The sequence below is a fragment of the Pinus tabuliformis genome, chromosome 8 (assembly GCF_031772625.1).
Source record: "Pinus tabuliformis cultivar Carrire ecotype Pingquan chromosome 8, CPIR1, whole genome shotgun sequence".
Lineage (NCBI taxonomy): Eukaryota > Viridiplantae > Streptophyta > Pinopsida > Pinales > Pinaceae > Pinus > Pinus tabuliformis.
Window position 1 is genome coordinate 1,112,854,320 of NC_142294.1, and position 23,716 is coordinate 1,112,878,035.

Genomic DNA, 23,716 nt, shown 5'->3' on the forward strand with positions numbered 1-23,716 from the left:
CTCTTGAAGATGAAATAGAATGTTCGATATGTAACAACTTTGGTCACCAAGAATTTGAATGCTGGAGAAAATTCTGGCCAAAACTTCAAAAAGAGAAATCATCATTAAATTCCAAGATATGGAGAAAGAAGGAATTTCAATCAGAAAGATGTGGCATAGCTTTGTATGTAGAAGGACAAGAGAATCAGTGGTACATCGACATCGGATGCTCCAAACACATGACAGGTGATAAAGAGAAACTTCATCCTTATAATGCTTTAGAAAAGGAAAAGAATGTCTCATTTGGAAATGACACACCAGTTGTCATTAAAGATAAAGGTTCCATTTTCTTGAAAGAAAAGGTTAAAGCGAGAAATGTCATGTATGTAGATGGTTTAAAACATAACCCGTTGAGTGTCAGTCAAATGTGTGATCAAGGAAATGAAGTTGTTTTTCGATCAGACAGATGTGTGGTTCATGATCTTGATACAAGAAAGACCATGATCAAAGGTACAAGAACTCCAAATAACTTATACATACTCAGAGGAGGACAACACCAATGCTATCTAAGCAAAACAGATGAAAATTGGCTATGGCATAGAATCTTGGGACATATAAGCTTTTCTAAGCTAAGAAAAGCATGCAGGCTCAAGGCAATTCGTGATCTTCCAGATATCAACATCCCAGAAAATACCATATGCGAACCATGTCAAGTCGATAAGAAAACCAAAGTTCACTTTAGTGAAAAAAAAGGATCAGCAAGTAATCCTCTTGAACTCATCCATACTGATTTATGTGGACAAGCAAGGAAAAAGTCACCTCGTGGAGAATAATACTTTATTTTATTTGTTGATGATTTTTCCATGATGTGTTGGATAGGTCTACTAAAGCATAAATATGAAGCACTTTAAAAGTTTAAAGCCTTCAAAGCTTTAGTTGAAAATGAATCAGATCGAAAAATCAAATGTCTCAGATCTGATCGAAGGGGAGAATTCATATCAGATGAATTCTTTGACTTTTGTGAACAACATGGAATAAAAAGGCAATTCTCTGTCACAAGAAATCCTTAGCAAAATGACGTAGTGGAAAGAATAGAAAGAACAATTCAATAAATGGCTCAAGCTATGCTTGATGAATCTGGAACTCCTACAACCTTCTGAGGTGAAGCTGCATTTGCTGCCGTGACTATTCTCAACAAAGTGAATGTTCGGGTGAATAGCAATCAAGCTCCATATGAACTTTGGTATGGTAAGCCTCCCACTGTAAAACACTTTATAGTTTTTGGAAGCAAATGTTTCATCAAAAGGACTGATGAAAAACTTGGTAAGTTTGAACCCAGAGCAGACGAAAGAATTCTTCTCAGCTATTCATCCAGAAGTAAAGGATACAAATGTTATAACAAAAGACTTCAGAAAATTGTTGAAAGCATTGATGTTGTAATTGATGAAGCATGCAGAAATCAGAACAAATGAAATCAACAGAGGACTATGACAATGAGGAAGATGGGGAATGCTTTCCCGCATCAAATCACAATTATATAGAAAGAAGAAACCAATGAAGCACCAAAAGATACAACAGACAGGGAAAATACTCCGCCCTGGTATGTTCAGAAGAATCATCGAGAATCTCAAATTCTAGGAGAAAAAGGGTCTGGAGTACAGACAAGAAGAAATCTTACAGGAACCTCAAGTTATCTAGCATTACTATCCTCCACAAAACCTCAGAATGTAAATGAAGCCTACAAAGATGAATGTTGGGTCAAGGCCATGGATGAAGAACTTGACTAAATTGAAAAGAATGATACTTGGGAATTAGTTCCTAGACCTCATGATAAAAATGTTATAGGAACAAAATGGATATTTAAGAATAAGCTAAATGAAAATGGAGAAGTTATTAGAAATAAGGAAAGACTTGTTTGTAAAGGTTATGCTCAACAAGAAGGTATAGATTTTGAAGAAACTTTTGCACATGTTGCCAGACTTGAAGCCATAAGGATGTTTCTTGCTCTTTCTAGTTTTCAAAAATTAAAAGTATATCAAATGGATGTAAAATCAACTTTTCTTAATGGAGATCTAGAAGAAGAAGTTTATATTGAACAACTAGAAGGATTCATTCTTGGAAATGATGCAAAACTCGTATGCAAGCTCAAAAAGGCTCTCTATGGTCTGAAACAGGCTCCAAGGGCTTGGTATTACGCCTTGACAAATATCTACAACAACAAGGTTTCACAAAAGGTTCTGTAGATACAAATTTATACACAAAGATTGAAAATGATAAACAACTAATTATTGTTGTTTATGTTGATGATATCATCTTTGTTAGCAATGAAGAATCCATGAGTTAGAATTTTGCTTCAGTAATGCAACAAGTATTTGAAATGTCCTTCCTTGGTGAACTTGCTTATTTTCTTGGTCTACAAGAACAACAAACACAAGATGGTATTTTCCTTTCACAAACAAAATATCTCAAGCAAATCTTGAAGAAGTATGAAATGGAAGATTCTAAACCAGTATGTACTCCAATGGTAACAGGATGCAGTCTTAGTTCTAACAATGGATCACCAACAGTAAACCAACCAACATACATATCTATGATCAGAAGTTTTCTCTATATGACAGGTACCAAACTTGATATCATGCATGCAGTAGGAATTGTTGGAAGCTTCCAAGAAAATCCAAAGGAATCACATCTTTAGGCAGTTAAAAGTATTTTCAAATATCTTCAAGGAACTCGGGGCTTTGACTATGGTATCCTAAAGATGCAGATCTTACTCTTCATGCATATATAGATGTAGATTGGGCAAGAAATGTTGATGATTGAAAGAGCACTAGTGGAGGGGAATTCTATATGGGTTCATGGCTAGTGTCTTGGTTCAACAAGAAACAAAGTTCGATTGCCTTATCTACCGCCGAAGCAGAATATGTGGTTGCTGCATCTTACTGCACACAACTACTTTGGATGATCTAAACATTGCAAGGCATTCAAATCACATGTACTCCACCCATTTTCATTCCATGTGATAATACAAGTGCCATCAATATTTCGAATAATCCTGTCATGCACTCCAAGACCAAGCACATACCCATTAAGTACCATTTCTATGAGAACAAGTGCTTGAACAAAAGGTTAAGTTGGAGCATGTTCCCTCCAAAGAAAAAGTTGATGATATATTCACCAAACCGCTTCCCAAAGAAAGTTGTTGCATCATCTTGCTGTTAAATCCAGTTTTTAGAGGAAGGTTATTATACGCGGGTTTCATGAAGTATAGTCGTGTATACACGCAGATTTCTATGGTTGAAGTAGCGTATATGTTTTTCTAACAAAAAAATAGTGGGTCAGACTCTGATATGGGTGCTTTGTCTGATATTGATGATTACAGTCTGACGATATGCTTTGTTCATTGATTTTTATCTGACTGACAAAGATGCCTTGATGAATGACTTGTTGACTATGCACAGGTTTAGGGGGAGCATTAGCCTTCACACACATTCTACATTGTTGGCATTATGGTTGCTGAGTTTAGTTATGGTTTCAGATATTTATATCATTTGTTGCATAAGTCATGTAAATATTTATGGGGTGATATGACTCCTTCTGTCATAGTCTATATTTGAATGAGTCCTATTGGACATATGATGTAATTTGCTTCCCCACTATGCTTGGGATGGATGATGTAATAATTGCTATATTTCTGTCATGTATAAACAATTGATATATCCCCACTTGGTTGGGTGGATGAGTCAAAAGTGGTGTATCCCCACTTGGTTGGGTGATTAATGTATGTATGAGTCATTGGTCTTAGGGAGGTCATACTCACTTAGTTGAGTTCTAGAGTCATGTTATTCTTTCTGAGACACATCTCTGCGAACTCTGCATGTACTTAGGGGGAGCATGGACAACATAATATATATCAAGGAAGGATAGTAGATTGGTGTGCCCTTTGCCCTTGATGTCAAAGGGGAGAGTATTTTGGTGTTGGTGTTACATGTTATCTCTAACAGTTTATATATCTTGCAGTAATCAACACCATCATGGTTGTCATCAAGTCCAAAGGGGGAGATTGTTGGCATTATGATACAAGTATTGTCCTTGACAGAAACTCACTCATACATCAGTTTAGTTTTGATGAAAGGCAACTCACAGTGTAACAGGTCTATTCAGATGTAACAAGGCATTGGTACAGAAGAACAAGTAGATGGAACTAAGGTCTATTGATCAAAATAAAGAAGTTAAAGGAAAAGGGTGGTGTAAAGCAGTTTAAGATGTGTACACTGGTCCACTTAGTCAAAACAGTGTATACATGCTGGTTCATAGAACAAAAAGAGCGTATACGTATGCACGCACTTTCACAAGAAGAAAAATGCGTAAATGTTGGAAATTCAAGAGTAAAGAATACCAGGGATCAATACCATGGTATTAGCCCACAATATTGAGTGGAGTAGCGACTATTTGATCCCGTCTGAGAATACCACAGGTCCTAAGTGGTTTTGGTCTGAGGTATTAAGAAAGGCCTAAAACTATATAAGGAGGAGAAGATCATAAGGCCATTGTATGCAAGTAAGAGGGTTTTCTCAATAATACTTCTATCTGAAGTATATTTTATGTTGTAGGGGTTGTGTTTGTGATTTGATTTGAAATATTATGTGCACCTTGAATTCAATGTTGGATCATGATCATGAGACCTGAAATGACTTATCATTGAATGATCTAATATTGTTTGGGATAGATCTCATTGTGTACACTTGTTTTATTCTTTAAATCTCATGATCTGGGTTTATTTTAAGTCTAGAATAGCAACGAAGTTATGAGTTAATATTTGCATATCTATATGATGGTTCGTCTCGATAAAAGCGCGTATATACGCAGGTTCTACTCTTCCAAGTAGTGTATACAAAAGAAAAGCCTATTCTTCAAATTTGACTAATTGATTTGATCAATTATGTTGTTTTATTGTTGTCTGTCAATGAAGTCTTCTTAGATCTGAATGCATAAGGAGATTGGTCTCTAGTTGATTGATTGATAAGTAAGAAGGGTTATCATTGCTACTGCTTGTGTAAAGCTCTGTAAATTAACAATAGATTTTCAGTATATTTCTGGTTGGTACATAATTGATTCGAAAGTTTTATGTTTCAGTAGTTTTGAGGGTATACGCAGGTTTGGTTAAAGGAAGTAGCGTATACACGCAGGTTGGGTACAATAAAGTAGCGTATACATTATGATGCATGATTTTTGAGGTTACAACTGTTTCTAAATAATGATGCACGTTTCTGGGTTCAGCACAGTGTTTTGGTGACAGTGATCTGATTGTTCAGATTAACTAATTATTGGTTGATGCAGTTTGAGTTTTAAAGTTTCTGATGGGTCAAGTATGAAAATTTGATGAAACGAGGTCTTCATTTGTATTGTTGAGTACTAGGAGCATCCATTCTGAAAATTTATGAAATGTGGTCCCTAGAGGAAGAAGGTCGGCGCCTAAGTACTAGCAAACACATTGGCTAGTACAAGAGCTAGGGAGTTGTAGCTCCCTTCCAATAGAAGCTGGAAAACAAGAGAAGGTTATAGCATTCTGCAGGTGGGTGCTTGCATACTGGTATGAGTCTACACCAGTACAAGATTGTAAACAGATTTTCTTAATATTAAAAGAAGACAAAGACGACAATAACAGGTGGTTTTTTCCCGCATTGGGTTTTCACCTTAAATCTTTGTGTTCATGTGTGTTGCTTATGTGTGATGGTTTATTATGTTTTTACTGCACTATTTAACAAGTTACTGAAGCACTGATTAAGGTTCAACACATGATAAATTGACAAAATCATAAGTTCTCTGGGTATACGTTGGTTTCTCTAATCACAATAACGTGTACACACAAGTCCACTTCACAGAAGTAGCGTATATAAATCTATTTGGGAAATGAAAAATTATTGAACTGTAAATACTGATTCACACCCCCCCCCCCCACCTCTCAGTTTTATTTCCAACACTTAAAGGTAAGGCAGAAAAAAGTTGAAAGGAAAATGAAAGCCAAGGAAGAGGGTTCTTCCTCAAAAACTAAAAATGAAGATCAAAAGATAGATGAAATCACTTCATTGCTTAGAAACCTTTCAAATAGGATTTCAAAAATAGAAGCTCAGCCTAGAACAATTCAACAAACTGCTGCTAGACCTCAAACTCAATATAGGAGACCTCCCCAACCCCAAATCTTACAAAGACCAAATGTTGATCAACAAATTCAACCTCCATTAATGATTGATGATCAACAACTTGAAGACACTATCCCTTTGATTACTGAGGATATCAATAATCTTGATCATTCATCTGTTCAAAATGCTATTGTCTCTCTTCCTCTAAATCAATCTTCTCAGCAAGATCAAGAAAACTCACAAGTTTCAAAATATCAGACCTTTTTCTGAGTTTTTAATTGCAGAATTGAATAGAAGATATGATTTAAGACCAAGGTCAGGGCCTGGTAGACCTCCTAAAAATCCCATTGTAAATGAACCACAAATTAAATCTATTGAATCTCAAACAACAACAATCCAACCATTGAATCAACCAAATGAAACAACTTCAATTGATAAAATTGTTCTAACCACTTTCAATGTTGAAAAGGAATTAGAAAGAGTCAAAATACCCATTCCTTTGTCTAAACTTTCAAAGAATCCAGGTTATAAAAATCAAGTTTCCAAATGGATCCAATCTTCAAGTGTTGATGCTAAAGGAGATGTAATAAGATTACAAGATGAAAAACCTTCAGTAGTCTTTGGTCCCAGCTCAAGTATGATTGATGAAAATGTACCACCCTTCTATGTCACATTAAAAGTTCATGATTTTTTATCATACAACTATGTGTTAGATTCTGCAGCCTCCCATAATCTGTTGCCAAAGGTAATTATGGATCAACTTCAATTAGAGGTCACTCGATCTTATCATGATCTATATACTTTTGATTCCAAGAAAGTACCTTGTCTTGGACTTATAAAGGATCTAGTGGTCACTTTAGCTCAAATCCGTGTTAAGAGTGTGGTATTAGACATTGTAGTTACTGATATTCCTCCTAAATTTGGCATGTTATTATCGAGATCATGTTGTGCCAAATTAGGAGGAAGTCTTCAAATGGACATGTCTTATGCTACTATTCATGTATATGGGGGTGAACATCTTAGGTTATACAGAGAGGTAAGATTCATGAATATTGTTTGCAAATTAGATCAAGCAAGAAATCATCCCATTTATGCAGTAGATCAAGATTTTGGATGTTTTGAATTATCATCAAATAACTTACAAAACACTCAGCTTAGCATTGAAAACATTGTAGATAAACCAAAGGCTATTAAGACTGATATTTGGAGGTTATACTTCAATGGTTCTTGTTCAAAGGAAGGAGTTGGAGCTGGTGTTGTACTAATTTCACCAGACAAAGAGAATATAACTCAATCCTATAAGCTTGAATTTGATGTTACAAATAATGTAGCAGAATATGAAGCCTTGCTTCTAGGATTGGAATTAGCCAAAAGTCTTAAAGTGCAAAATCTTAGTGTATTCAGTGACTCAGAACTCATTGTTAAACAAGTAAGGAATCTTTGTAAAATTAAACATCCTAGACTTATATATTATCTAAATGAGGTATGGGACTCAATAGGTAATTTATTTCAAGCATTTAATATCACTACTATTCCAAGGAATGAGAATATTCATGCAGACTCTTTAGTTGTTTCAGCTAGTTCTTTTAAAATTCCTAATCAAATGCTTGTGCAATATCAAATTCAAGTTAAATATAGGCCTTCGATTCCTAATAATCTTAAACATTGGAAAAAAATTGATTGTGATGAATAGTTGAAACCCTTTTTGCAAGTAATTGATAATTTTCAACCTTATATATTGAAGAAGAAGAACTGGATAATAATGAGTTGAATAAGGAAAATCAAACTTCACAATTAGACTCAAGAATTGGTGATCATAACATCATTCAGTTATCTAACAATTTCATTCCTAAGGGCTTAGTTCCTCTTGAAAAATTGTTTGACCACAATGATGTTCCTAAAAATCCATTATCAAATTCACTAGAAGAAGATATAGAAGAATGTAATATTGGAACTTCATAAGAAATCATAAATATTAAAATCTATACCATCTTTACCAATGGTCCTTTAGAAGATTTGTCATGTCATTAGAGCTGATTAAATTTCCTGGTTTCCCTGCGATACCCCTTAATTCAACTTCCTTTCCTTCTGAAAAAAAATAAATAAATAAATAAAAATAAAAAAAATAAAAAAATTAAGAAGAATTCTTGAAAATTAAAAGTTATCGTACCCAAAGATTGTAGCCATTGGACTCCTAGTACAACATCAACACCACACATTGGAATGGAAAGCATTGGACTATTGAAAACATATGTTCACATGGATAGCTTGATAATATGGCACTTTCGAGAGCAATTTATGGTTCTTCCATTTGCAACCATCACTTGACACTTTGGTGTTGGATATAGGAAGCAATTCAATTCCTTCACTATCTTACAATGAATAAAATTATGGGTATTGCCCGAATCAATCAACACTATTACCTTTTTCTTCTTGATATGTCCTTCTATCTTGATAGTTTGAGGAGTGGTAATTCCTGCCAATGCATTACAATATATGTTCGGATTCATTTCTTGATGCTTGATGTGATCTTTCACTTCTTGAACCTTTTTCTTCTTGATATGTCCTTCTATCTTGAGAGTTTTAGGAGTGGTAATTCTTGCCAATGCTTTACAAGATATGATCAGATTCATTTCTTCTTTCTCTGGGGTTGGTTCTTGGTGTATATCCTCTTCTTTTGATGTTTCTTGATCCTTTTCTTCCTCCTCTTCACAATCTATGTAAAATAATTTATTCTCAGCACACTTATGACCTTTAGTGTATTTTCTATCACAAATGTAACAAAGCCCTTTTTCTCTTTTTTCTTCCAATTTTTGTGGTGTAAACCTTGTAGGTTGTGGAAGGCTAGGAGAAAAAACACTTCCATATTTATAGTTGTGAGTGGTAGGATTCCTTGTTTCCATAATTTCGCTTTCAATTTTTCTTGCCAACCTGAATGCCTTCTCCAATGAATCAGGTTCCCAAAGACGAACCTCATGTTGAATGTTATCCTTTAAAGTCCCTATGAAGACATCAATCCTTTGCTTCTCTGGAATATCATTTACCCTTATATTCAATTTTTGGAAGTCCTCAATGTGCTCTACCATTGAACCATTTTGTTTGATATTTATCAATTGGCTAAAGAAGGTGTTGCTCTTTGTATCCTCATAATGTGCTATCATTTCCTCTGTGAAAATTGACCAAGTGACAAGTGGTTTACGAGAACAAAGACCTTTATACCATAAAAAATGATTTAATTCTAAATATAAAGATGCAATACGTACCTTTTGTAACAGTTGTACATCATGTAGATCAAAATATTGTTCCATCTATAGTATCCAATTTACCAGATCCTTGCCATCAAACTTCTTCATATAGCCTTTTCTTGATTTTAGGAGTTCGATCTTGAAACGACTGTAACTATGTAATTTCGGATCTCCAAGGTCTGAAATTGTGACCTGCAGTATCCCTCTACATCCTCTTTCCAATGCCAACAGTCTGATCGAAATTGGATTCTCCAAGAAATAGTTATTCCAAATCTCCCAAGATAAGCTTCTTATATACTTTTTCAGTAGAGCGAACTTGTACGAAGTGCCACGTGTTACTATTTCGACCTTCGAACCTTAAAAATATACAAAAAATAGTATAGTCCGTCCTCTTTCTGTAGCTCCTTATGAAATTTCAATCTTATGATCGGAGAGAAATTTATGACGATTTTCCCCAGGTCACCTATTTGGGATGTAATTCGGGAGCCTGCAGAAACCCTAAATTTCTTGGACTATATCTCCGAAAATATAGCTAAATAAGATCTGAAATTCGGGCCTGAGCTTAACCATGATTTCGGCTCAAATGGATTTTAATTTCAAAGTCTGAGCCTTTGTAGAAAATAAATCATAGTGAAAATGCCACGATGACCCGTTTGAGATGGAATTCTGGAGCTTGCAAAAACCCTAATTTCCTCATATCATATCTCCGAAAATATAGCGAGACAAGATCTGAAATTCGGACCCGAGGTTCAAAACAATTTCGGCTCAAATGGGTTTTTTTTAGTTTATGAAACTTCGTATAAAAAATATATATATCAAAAATTCCATGATGCCATGTTTGAAGCAACAAAACCCTAGAATCCAAAGCTTTTATACCAAATGTTATGAAACCAGCTCACAAAAAGATAGAAAAGATATATCAACGCCTTAGAAATAAGCCCATTCAAGGGGGAAATCTCCTTTACATTACACAAATGAACAATTATTCGATGATACAAATGATAAGACCTCCTTTCTATATATAGGAGTCTAAGGGGTCATAATGTAATCAGAGCCGACATAACAATAATAATGTAAGGACACAACAATAACAATAGTGGGCTTCTATGGGGCACAATAATAACAATATGGGGACTACATGGGCACAACAATATAATAAGGGGGTTGCACTAATAACAATAAGGTGTTACACTAGTAGTATAGGGACCTAACATACCTTAATGTATATCATGGGAGGTTATCTTGTCTACACAATAATGCTAGGTTAGCACGATACAACTTCAAAACACATCAACTCAAACATAAATCATGATATCCACAACAGTAACTAACTAACATTTTCATGTCATAAGCTCATAAACATTTGTCGTTCACACGTAACAATCACATACGTACAATAAATCTAGATTACTACAAAACCATATCACAAATATGTCGGCTCATACCTAAATATCGCAACCATAACCATCTTCATAGGTCAAACCAAGTTAACACAATACATATAACGTCAAGATCTTCAATACAATGAACATAACCATCACGCATATGACCAATCGAAATTACAACATCGAGATCTCAATGAAATAACCCTAATCATCAAGTTAATAACATAACACCAATAAGCTATATATCATGCTCATCAACAACATAAAACCTAATCGTGAAGCTAATTGTCATATAGCAACAACAAGTTAACCTATAACATACTCATCAACAACATATCATATAACATAATCATCAAGTTATCTAACCTAACCAACAATAGCAATGCTTACAACCACATGTTACTATCGTTCATGACTATTTGACACATGCGCATAGAACTACACTAATTAACTAGAATCTATCATGCATGTAACCATAACATTAGAAGACATGTACTTAAACTAAATGTATATAAACCTAATGCATATGAAAATCCTTAACTTACATACCTGTATGCCAAACATACATTACATGTATGATGATTTGCTCTTATCCCGAAGTCCAATGCTGCAACCTCATTATAATGATCTGCATCTCCTCCTATATCTCATCCAACACATTAGCATCATAACAATCCAATCGCACCAAGATGACCTAATTTGCATACAATGACTTCACAAGGCATGTTTGACCTACTATTCATGCATAACTATAACCAAGACCATACATGCATAACAACTGCATATAGACATATAACTCATGAGTACCAAACCATATACACATCATTCTAGCTAGAGTCCAGTCATCAATGCATGACCATATCAACATCACAAACCATGACCTTGTCCATGACAACAACCATTACTCCATTGTACACATTACCACATGCAACCAACAATATGCATAAGCAATGCCTAGCCAACTACAAATATGCATAAATGTATGTACCCGAACATAATCGATCAGTTCTTGCAATTAACCTACAAGATTGATACATGTAATCAAAATAATCAAGGATGTAACCTAACATACAAGGATGTAAGTAGGCGACATAAAATCAACATATAAGCGAAAAATAACCATATACAATCAGTCACATACTCATGTCAAATACTCTTCACGAAATACACATCAAATTCTCCATGAGAACCATATTACAACCTGTTGTAGTACTCAAGAGCTCCCATTATCCTTGGATTTATAATAAGAAATAATGGGGACCCTTTAAATTTTTAGGAAATAGTCCTTTCTTGTTTTAATAAACTAAGACTAGTTTTAGATTTTTAGCTTTTAAAGAAAATATTTTAAATAGGTATATTGCTCAAATAAAACCCTTTTGAGGTTTAGAAACCTTTCTCTAGTTTTAAGCAATTAATGTGCAAATCTAAGTAATCCTGTTAAACTATATTTCCATTAAAAAACCTTTAAAAACATCACCAAAAGTTTTGAAACGTTGTTTGAATAAATAAGTGGAAAAATCATAAATGTTGGTCCCATTAAGAACTACATGTAAGTGCCCGGATGCGGGTGGCAGCTTGATGATCGCATGAGCTTGTTGCGTTGGGCAGCTGGCGTCATGAGGTGGCTTGCCAGGACGGCTACACTCGGTGGCTCTGCGAAGAATTAATACCTTTAAATGCTGAGGAGACGGCATTGCAGGTGGGAGATGGGTTCAAGCGAGGCGACTTTAAGCGCCCTGTACCCTGATTCGATGGGGATTGTTCAGTATGTATCCAGATTGTTCCAAGCAAAGGTCTATTTAATGGCGCATTTGATCCAGGTTTGGTATGCGCGGTATTTTGTTATGCTGTTTGATGTTAAGGGTGGAAAGGGGCCGATCTCTGGCTTTGTGAGGAGCTGCAGAGGCTTCACCTCTGTCCAGCCTGCGCTCTCTCGGCTCTCGACTGTGAAGGGGATCGTGAGGGCCCATAATTCTGTTCAGGCTTCTATTAAGGTCGTTCTGTGTGGAAGAGTTAAGGCTTTGCGTCCTGACACTCTGCCTTTTACTGTAAAGAGCTCGAGATTTCCCCTGCTCATGGCACCGAGACAAAGAGGAGTCCCGAGAAGAGGGGGTGTTTGGGGGATAAGTAGACGGCAGGAGGCTCAAGCCAGAGCAATTCCGCCGCTTGCCATAGTTGCGCCTCCGTCTTCTCCCTCAGAGGAGTCGGAACCTTTAGAGAGCCAAGTCCATACCTCCCGCTTCACCTTCAGGTGCCGGAGAAATCATTCTCTTGTCTCTCTCCTGATTACTGTAATTGCTACGGAGGAAGAGGAAGATTCTGCCAGCCAGGAGGAGGACGTTGGGGAGCAGGTTCAAACTTGTAATGCCCGGGCGACTGCGGAGGTTGGTAATGTTGAAGATCCTCCTCCAGACGACGTCAATCCTGTGGAGCCTGTTCTTGGTCTGGATACGCATCTGCAGCCGGTTCATCCACCGGATTTTCGCCTGGAAGTGACCGAAGATGCTACCATGTCTGACTGGCTTCCTCTCTCGCCAGAAGTAGACAACAATGCGCAAGGTGAGCCTCCGAAGGCTTAATTCTTGTTTCTTCTGCTGTTCAATGGTCATGTTTTGGAGTTTTGGTGGGGTTTCATCTCTTTCCGCGGCGCCCAGTTTTTTGTTATTGGGTAGGGGACCTTTCAGAGTTCGTGGTGTCTCCAGAACTCTGGAAACAATGGTCCCGCTACTCTCCTACGCCACAATGCTACCAGCAGCAAGCCACAAGATACATGCAATGAATCATTGGATAGTCAATTATGCTTACTGCTGTTCTTTTGAAGGGATCTCTTTTGTAAGTCAGGGGGCCACCTGCTACTGCTTCGCCCATGCTCACTTCTATGGACTCTATCTTTGTAATTCAGGTGGCCATGTGCACCTGCTGCGTTCTTCTGACAGGGGGTGGCTTTATGCATCCTCAGAGGCTAGGGCCTCTTTGTAAATATTTTTTCATCTTTTTAATACAATAGCTTAGTCTTTACACAGAAAAAAAAAGAACTACATGTAAGTACTTATCGGCATCAGAAATTTCATAGTAAGTACCAATAACGACATTGTTGATAGCGAAACGCCAACAACGATATCGTCGATCATAAAGTATCGCATGTGAAGTACCGATTGCTAAATGTCAATTGTGATATCGCAGTCTGTCACTTACCAATATCGCGTTCTGTCAACTAACGAGTGTCGATATCGCATTCTGTTAACCCCCGACGTTCCGATATCGCATGTTCCACACCCCTATTTGTGACCATATTAACATAATATCGGGAAATCACATGTCACAAGTTCATGTTCATACCGTCTTATGTCTAAAGCCGATAAAGCAAATCTTCGATATAATAAAAAGTGTCAGCATCACATGAACAAACGTTTGAAAATTAAATGGCCACACTGTGTGTTTATAGTTTTGAGGTTTTAAACGATTTGCAATGATTTTGATATAATGTAAAAGCATGTTTTCATCAAAACTTGCATTCAATTGATAAGACTCTTTGGGTTTTACAAATTCTTTCTACTCATCCCAGTTTACTTCTTAAATAGGTGAATTTTGATAAACAACAGTTAAAGGAAATGTCAAAGATAATCAAAGCGAGGAGGAAGTTTGTAGTTAAGCCACAGAGAGTATTGCCTCCTAAAGAAGTTCATGAGATGGCACCATTATTTACAGATACTACATGCACTCCAGATGTAGGGTCCTCGTCTTGGGAGGTCATATAGAAATTGTTCAAGGATGAAAGCCTAAGGGTAATTGAGAAATATAGTGCTACTGTTGATGCTCCCACTCTGAATGCTAGCGATGCATGGAATGATGTAACTAATTCATTTTTACACAGAATTGTTGCCCGTCCTAAAATTCTACCCTATACAGACATGGTAAGATGGGTAATTGATAACCTGGAAATTACATACAAAATGTTTCTAATTCTCAAGGAGACAATCATTGGATTGTTCAAGGCAGAAGATTTAAGGAAAATGTATCATATACCTCCACCACAAAAGAGGTATGATAGTCACTTTGTCCAGAAGTTCATGCAAAAGAATCCAAACTCAACATATATTATCAAAGAATGGAGGGACCCAGGAAAACACAAACGAGAAGACAAAGGTATCTATTCATTAGCCTCTATTATTGGTCCCTTCTCTCATATTTCTGCTATGATGTGTCGTCTCTATGGTTACCCAAATACATATAAATTCTCAGAGGAATGGGTACCGTTGATAGAGGTTGCTTCTGATGGCTATATCATGGATTGGAAAAATATTTTGTCCAATAATTTAACTACTCAAATCCGTAATTACAGATAGAAGCACAACGTTATTGAAAGAACTTCTCCCCCTTTCTTTATGAGCACCTATATCATCAATGTTATTTGCTTTTCTTGTGATTTTCCATCTATAGGTTGGTAGTGGACAATTCAATACCCTACCCCTATTTTTGTTTACCTATATATCCTGTGGGAAACTAAGTATCTTCCCCATTTTTATAAAATCTATCATGAAATTATCTTTCCAATCCACTAAGAGGTCTTTGGCAGCAAAGCGCCTAGATTCTCCGTTGAAGCTAATAAGGACTTAAAGCCATTAGGAAAGTGGTTTGGGGAAGAAACATTTACTTGTATTCGAGTTTTTGGCAGCCTTACCCATCCTCATGTTTTGCCTCTTTTTGTTCCGGAAAAATTATTGGCTAAAGAAATTGCCTACCAAACAGTTAGTAATGGCTTGACTAAAGTGCTCAAGGACGCCAAGAAAACTCTTTGGCCTTCCTTTCCTATCCCTTTTGGTACCTATGCGTTGAAAAATCTCAGGCATGCTCACATTGAAATTGACCAAATTAAAGCTTTTGATTTTCCAACCATTCTAAACAAACAATATGATCCCAATGGTGTTGCAAAAGATGTCACGGCACAAGCCCAAATTAGGCAGTTCCAAAATATTCTATGGTTCAAAAGTTAGCAGCAAAATGCCTAAATCTAGAAGAATTGATTAAGTTTAATCAATATTGAGAGCAGAGAATAGCCCATCTGCCATAATTTTTATTAAGACATTTTTGACATAAACCTGAAGTTTTAAATACATCAGCCTCATCTTCAAGGCATCTGTTTATTTCCCAGATTTTAGAGATAGCCATTGCATTCGTTGAGCAAACGATGAAAATCAAAGAAGAAAATAAGTTGAATGAAGTATGGGAGGAATTTAATCATGTTTTATATACTAAAGAAACTTAGGATGTAAATACAACAAACAACAAAGAAACATAGCAAGGCATAGAAACTATAGGAAAACCTCCTTCACTGTTGAGGTTCCCGAAAAGACTATTGTTCCTCAGACTCCTGAAAAAACTAATGTTGATGAGGCTACCAATGAAACTATTGTTGCTAAGGATATGGAAATTATCCTGGCGTTTCTCACATAAAAAATAGTCCTAAATATTGAATAAATTCCTCCTTTGGATGTATTCCACAGTCCAAAACATAAAGCAATAATGAGCAAGTCAAGAAAGAAGAGAAATCTAGAACAAACACAAGCATTAATTTTAGACAAGACTCCTTTTCAAGTTCTCTGGAAAGGAGCCCAAACAGCTCCTAATGAAGAATTAAACAAGCTTTCACAATTTGTAGCTAGTACTACTATTGACAAAGCAACGGACATACAACTGTTTATGAAGGAAAAAGACCAGAGGTTATTAAATTAGAGTAGACTTCCAAAATGAAAGACAAGTGATTGAGAAACAAGGGCAAGCAAAACTTGCCGAGTTACAATTTTTTTTTGATAATTTAAAATTACAGATTGAATTTGAAATCAAAGACAAAGATCCACAGGTACAACCACTGCAACAAAAGATTAACCAGTTGAAGGATAGTCTAGAAATAAATGAAGTCCGAAAAGAAGCAGGAGAACTGGATACACTCCTCACTAAGAAAAAGGCTGTATTTGGTCACAAATTAGCTTTAATTCATGATTTATGTAAAACTAGTGATTCTCTAGTTAACCAGTTGTCCGATCTACACACATCTTATGAAGAAATTAAAGAGAAAATATTTTAGCATATAGATTTGCAAGACAGTGTTGAAGGAAGAGCAGTTGATCTTCCTTGAATTGAAGAATCTCAAAAGGATACCGTTTTCGATGACTGGGACATCAGAATGAAACAAGCAGATATGGCTATTATCAGAGCCATAAATCTTACTTCAAACTTCACCGAATATATCACCAATACCTTATGGCAGGCCAATCTAATACAAGAATGCTCGAAGGACACTTTTCCAGATGTCAAAACTCTGAAGCAGTCATGGCAAGAAGCGTCCAACAAAAAGGTCAACAATATCCAAATTTTCAAAAGTGAGCCTTGAAGGTTATTGGCATTTCTTAGTGAAACCACATAGTCAGTGGCTAGTGCTAAGGTGTCTCTCTAAAGCAATGACTCAATTTCTTTCAGCATTCAGTGATGTAGTTTTCACGAGACAAAAGCGCATGCAACCAATTCACCCCCACCCAACTGAATCCAATGACAAACATATGTGGACTCAAAGAACGAATGAAGAATTAGCCTAGAGCACAGTCATGAATTTCTTGTTGCAATAGATTGTTATCTTTAGCTTAAGTTGTTAAAGTTTTTTTGTTTTTTTTTGTTTTGTTTTTGTTTTTGTTTTTGTTTGTTTTTGTTTTGTTTTGTTTTTTTGTTTTTGTTTTTTTGTTTTGTTTTGTTTTTGTTTTTTTGTCTTTGCTTTTGTTTTGTTTTGTTTTTTTTTTTTTTTTTTTTTTCCTAAAAAACTTTTATCTAGTTTACTATTTTTGTAATATTAACAGGCAATTTAAACCTCTTTCATGCATTTTAGAAAGGGGTTCTGAATTTTTGAAAGACAACTTTGTACTTGCACTATTGTTTGAATCCAAAGTTATCTTATTGAGAAGCGGACTTGAAGCTATCTTTTTATGAGTAGAGTAATGATGTATCAGGTACTATTATCTTTATATTACTGCTATGTTTCATTGAAATAGATAGTGAATTTCTTATAAGTTGTTTCATTATATAAATGCTTTAAAACGAGTCATACATTGTCACTATTGATGTGTAGGATTGTATAATTTGTGATTGTATATGAGATAATAAAATCTTATATGTGATTAAGTTTTATTCAACTAAATTAATTAACTATTTAATTAATTTAGTTTATCTTATTATTTTTCCTTTTATAAAGTATTTAATGATCTATATTGTTGCATGCTTTGTAAAAAAAAATTATGAATAACATATAAAGAGATATTATTCGGGGGAAGTAAGTAGGATAAGTTTTACTTAGTAATATCATCTCTAGATTTTAAATCATTCCATTAGTCTTATTGTGTTTCTATTATATCTATTTAAACGGGAAACTGGTCCCTTTATCCCCAGTCGGACCCACCATTTTCAACAGAAAAGGAGCTGCCTTAAGTTCCCGACTAAGTGGTATTCCCCGATGTTGAGGCAAATATTTTCCAGCCTTCAACATTTTTGGTGCTAGAAGGAGGGCCTCGACTATGAATGGCAACAAGGTTTAATCGTAAATCAAAAGGTCATCCAAAGAGTCATTCTCCCTCAAAGTCTCCCCCAACTTCCAAATCTCATTCTAAATCTCCTACTTCTAGACTGGAAGTTGTGAAAACAACTACAAGATCTCCTAGCACACACCCTAAGACATCTGATCAACCTCCTTCTCAGGAGTTACCTGAAGTTCAGACCCTAATTCAGAAATTAGAAGGAATTTCTATTTCAGAAGAAAGGTCACAACAATTTGAATTATCTGAAGGTAGTGTATCATCATCTTTCTAGACTTCTCGTATTTTAACTCAATCCCAAAGTGAGAAGCTTGGGGTTACTCCATTTGAGTTTCCCTTACCTTCCCACCGAAGAAAGACGAAAAAATATGAATCTCAATCATCTACTAGTGAGATTTTATCATCCACTCCACCACAAACACCTTCATTTCATCCCTCATCATCAGCATCCACTCATCCGATCAATCCTCCTATTCATACCCCTCATTCTCAATCAACTGGTGCTAGTTCAATCAGCACTAGCACAAGGGCTACTTCTTCTTCCACACAGTCAACCTCTTCTACTATCACAACTCCTTCTACCCAAGTTCCCATAATGGTAGGCCAACAACAACCAAACAGACCTTGGACCAATCCTGGAGTTGTTCAAATGGTAGCACCTATCCATCCTTTACCTAAACACCCTGAAATATGGCTGCCTAAGTTCAATCCAGATGAAGGGATTCCAGTTGAAGAGCATTTACATAATTACATGTTGGTTAGTAATCTTAATGGGGTTTCAGAAGAAGATTGTGTATGTAGACTTTTCCCCTATACTTTTGTAGGATTAGCAGGATCCTAGTACTTTTCTTTACCAGCAGGTTCAATTACTAATTGGAATACATTCCAAGAGCAATTTATGACTAATTTTGGTGATGAGCGTACAACAACTACTTTAATTAACAATCTTTCCAATCTTAAAATAAATCAAGATGAAAAAATCAAGGATTTTAATTCTAGGTTCAATCAATTGCTTAACAAGATTCCAGAAAACTCACAGCCTGGTGAAGATGTACAAATAGAATGGTATATCTCTACACTTCCCTCTAATATTACGATATTCGTAGATAGAGATGGTAAAATCACTTTAAGTGACAACATGAAAGAAGCTTCATCTATCGAAAAAATAATTTTAGCTTTAGAGAAGAAAACCATTCTAGAAGAGAGAAAATCAAAGAAAGTGACTTTCAAGGAAGAAACCAAAAAGAAACCATCTAAAGACCCTTTCAATTTAGAGGGATTACAAAAAGTCCTCAAAACGATGTCAAACAAAATGGTCGAGATTAAGAAACAAGTCTCAGATACTTCAAAAAGACCTTTTAGACCCTTTAAGAAAGCTCAATCTTCATCATCTCAACCACCTAATATTATATCTAATGTTGAATCATATCAAGAGGAAGACGAGGAGTCAGTCCTATCTGTGGAAGAATCAGAAGAAGAAGAACTAGTAGAAGCACATGGATTATGGGATTTTATTCTTACTACATCGGAAAATGAGGAAGAAGGAGAAGCTCTACCAGTTGAAACTAGGAGTAAAAAAAATGTTGATTCATCACCATCAAATAAAAAACAGAGGTCAACCGCTCCTATTAGTAAATATAAAAGTGTAACCAAGAAATCTCCTAATAAATCTTCTAAATCCATTCCATCTTCTTCAAATTCCCCTTCTGTATCTAAAAATCTTGTTATTTCTTATAAATATATAGAATATAACTTTTTGGAAGATATGAAGAAAGCTAAAGCTAATATTTCCATGTATGATGTGAGCAGGCTTAAGCAACAACAACGAAATATTGCTAAAGGAATTAAATGTTGTTCCTACATCTCCTTTGCCAACTGCTAAAGCCTCACTTGGAAAAGGAAAGCCTCCAAGTGATTCCCCAGATAAAATTGATGCTTCCAATGCAATTTTAATTGGAGACAAGTCTAACTCCCATACCCCGCCTTTTCTTTTAACCTTTGAGATTTTTAATAAAAATGTTCACAATTGTTTGATAGACTCAGGTGCTTCATCAAATATTATGCCATATTCAGTTTGTCTCAAGCTGAACATAACCCTTGAGAAATCTGTTGTTCAAATTGTGCAATTAGATAGAACAAAGGTTAAGGTATTGGGAGAATTAAATTATGTTTTAATAAGATTATCTTCAAATTCAAAGGTATGTCAAATTATTGATATTCTGATTGCTGATATTCTTGAATTTTATGGTCTTATTTTAAGCAGAGATTGGTCTGAGAAATTACATGGGTATTTCGCCACAGATTGGTCACACATATGGCTACCTTACAATGGGAAACCAAATCAGATTTGGGTGGATAGAGAAAATCATATGAAATACTCAGTTACGGATTTGGATGAAGAAAATGAACCTATAGTTTTTACCAACAACATTCTTGGGAATTATTCTTCAGAATATTTCTTTGGAAGTTTCACAGCTCAGACATCCCCTTTCTTAGTAAATTTTGTTTTGTCTCAAGTTGAAAATTATTCACAAACATATTTTACTAAATGTATTAATGTTGTAGATACGCCTGTAATTAAGCATGATTCTTTATTTTGGACACTTTATTTTGATGGTTCTAAATCTAATGATGGTGTAGGGGCTGGATGCATATTGATAAGCCCTAATGGTGAAAAAACTATGCTGGCATGTAGATTAGAGTTTGAATGTACTAATAACATAGCTGAATATGAAGCATTAGTACAAGGATTGCATAAAGCTATAAGTCTTGATGTTGAATATCTGCAAGTCTTCGGTGATTCTGAAATTGTTATAAAACAAGTTAGAAACAATATTCATTGTGTTTCTAATCATCTTAGACATTATTAGTCCTTGATTCAAAATCTTACTTCACATTTCATCGCATTTAATATTTCTCCGATACCTAGACTACAGAATGCCAGCACAGATCTTTTGGCCAATGTTGCATCTAAACTAATCCCACCTGAAGATTTTAGTCCAGATAGATTTTCTATAGAATTGATTTTTCGCCCTTCCATTCCTGATAATGTCACCAATTGGCGAGTATTCAATGATGATGAAGATATCCTTGATTTTTTACATCTGAATAATCTTATCTTGATCAAGTGATTGACGAAGATGAACATGATAGACAATTGAATAAATCGAATGAACAAAATGCTTTGCCAAAACCTATAGTTAGATTGGAGGATCTTTATGATTTAAAAGACAGATTTAAAAAGGTCAGCAACTGCAAACTTCAAAGTTCAACTTTGAGATTTGAACTAGTTAACCTTGGATCTGATATCAAACCTCAAAATATTAACTTAGGTCTTGGGTTGTCAGGAGAAGAACGAAATGCATTTAATCATTTGTTAACAAATATAAAACAATCTCTTCTTGGAATTATCAAGATCTCAAAACGTATGATACTTCTATCATTCAACATGTTATCCCAATGATACCTGATGTCAAACCCATTCAACAAAAACTTAGGAAGATTCATCCAAATTTGGAAAGTCAAATTAAAAATGAATTGAATAAGCTTTTAAAAGCCAAAATTATCTTTCCAGTTAGACATTCCAGATGGGTTTCTAATCTTGTACCAGTTAGGAAAAAGAATGGTGATATCCACATCTGTATTGATTTTAGGAATTTAAATAAGGCATGTCAAAAATATAATTTTCCCCTCCCACCAATGGAATAAGTTTTACAATTAGTTGTTGGTTCTGAACTAATGTCTTTTCTTGATGGATTCTCAGGTTACAATCAAATACTTGTTCATCCAGAGGACATATTAAAGACTACGTTCAAAACAAAATGGGGAACATATGCATATCAAAAAATGCCTTTTGGATTGATGAATGCAGGAGCTACGTTCCAGAGAGAAATGGACATCACTTTCAAGGGTTTAATTAATAAAACTATTGTGGTATATCTAGATGATATTACCATATATTCCAAAAAGAGAAATAATCATTTGCATGATTTAAAACAGATCTTTGAAAGATGCAAAAGGTATGGAATCTCTTTAAACCCCAAGAAATCATTTTTTGCTCTTAGTGAAGGAAAACTCCTTGGCTTTATCATATCTAAAAATGGAATTTGTATTGACCCGAAAGAATCAAAACAATCTTAGAAATTCCATTACCACATACCAAAAAATCAATGCAATATTTTCTTGGCCAAATCAATTTTGTCAAAAGATTTGTCCTTGAATTTTCTCAAATCGTTCTACCATTACAAACCATGATCAAGAAAAAATCGTTTTTCAAATGGGGAGACAATGAAAGAGAGACATTTAAATTAATCAAACAAGTTGTAATTGACACTCCCTCTCTATCAACTCCTAATTTTTCTGATCAATTCATTTTATATACTTTTGCCTCTAAACTATCATATGCAACAGTCTTAACACAACCTAATGAATAGAAAATTGAAGCTCCTATTTCTTTCTTCAGTTCAAATTTCCAAGGAGCTAAATTAAACTATTATGGAGTAGAAAAGCAAGCCTTTGCAGTTTACAAAGCCATTAAGTATTTCAGGCCTTTTCTCTTAAAAACTCATACTAAAGTCATTGTGCCTTTCTCAACAGTTAGGCAATTACTTATTCAAAAATAACTAGGAGAGAAAAGAGCTAACTGGGTCATGACCTTACAAGAATATGACCTAGAAATAAAACCTGCTAAAATTGTAAGAGGTCAAGGGTTTTGCAGATTGATTACAAGAATGAATGATACGTTAGTTGATGAAGCCACAGGTAATATTGATCAAATCACAGAGGTACTTCCTGTTGATACCAAATCTCAATATGTTGACTTAATATTTTATTTAAAAAATGGTTATGCTCCATCTGAGCTTGATTTTAAAAGAAAGAGAGCCTTGAGATTAAAAGCTAATCAATATCAACTCATCAATGATGTTTTGTTTAGAAAGAATTATGATTCTGTTTTGTTAAGATGTTTGGAAAAAGCTGAAGCAGAAAAAGTCTTACAGGAACTTCATGATGGGCCAGCCGGTGGACATTACAGTGGAGATACAACTGCTCATAAGATCCTACATGTTGGATATTACTGGCCAACTTTATTCAAAGACACTCACATGTATGTAAGAAGATGCAAAATTTGTCAAACTTCTTCAGGAAGACAAAAGAAACCATCTATGCCTTTGCATCCTATCAACATCGAACAACCTTTCGAACAATGGGGGTTGGATATAATAGGTGATATCATTCCTCATTCTTCCAAACAACATAAATACATTTTGACTGCAACAGATTAATTTATGAAATGGGTAGAGGCAATACCTTTGAATCTAGCCAATTTTAAGAGCATTACTGAATTCATTGATCAATTTATCGTTACCAGGTTTTGTATCCTCGTGCTCGTA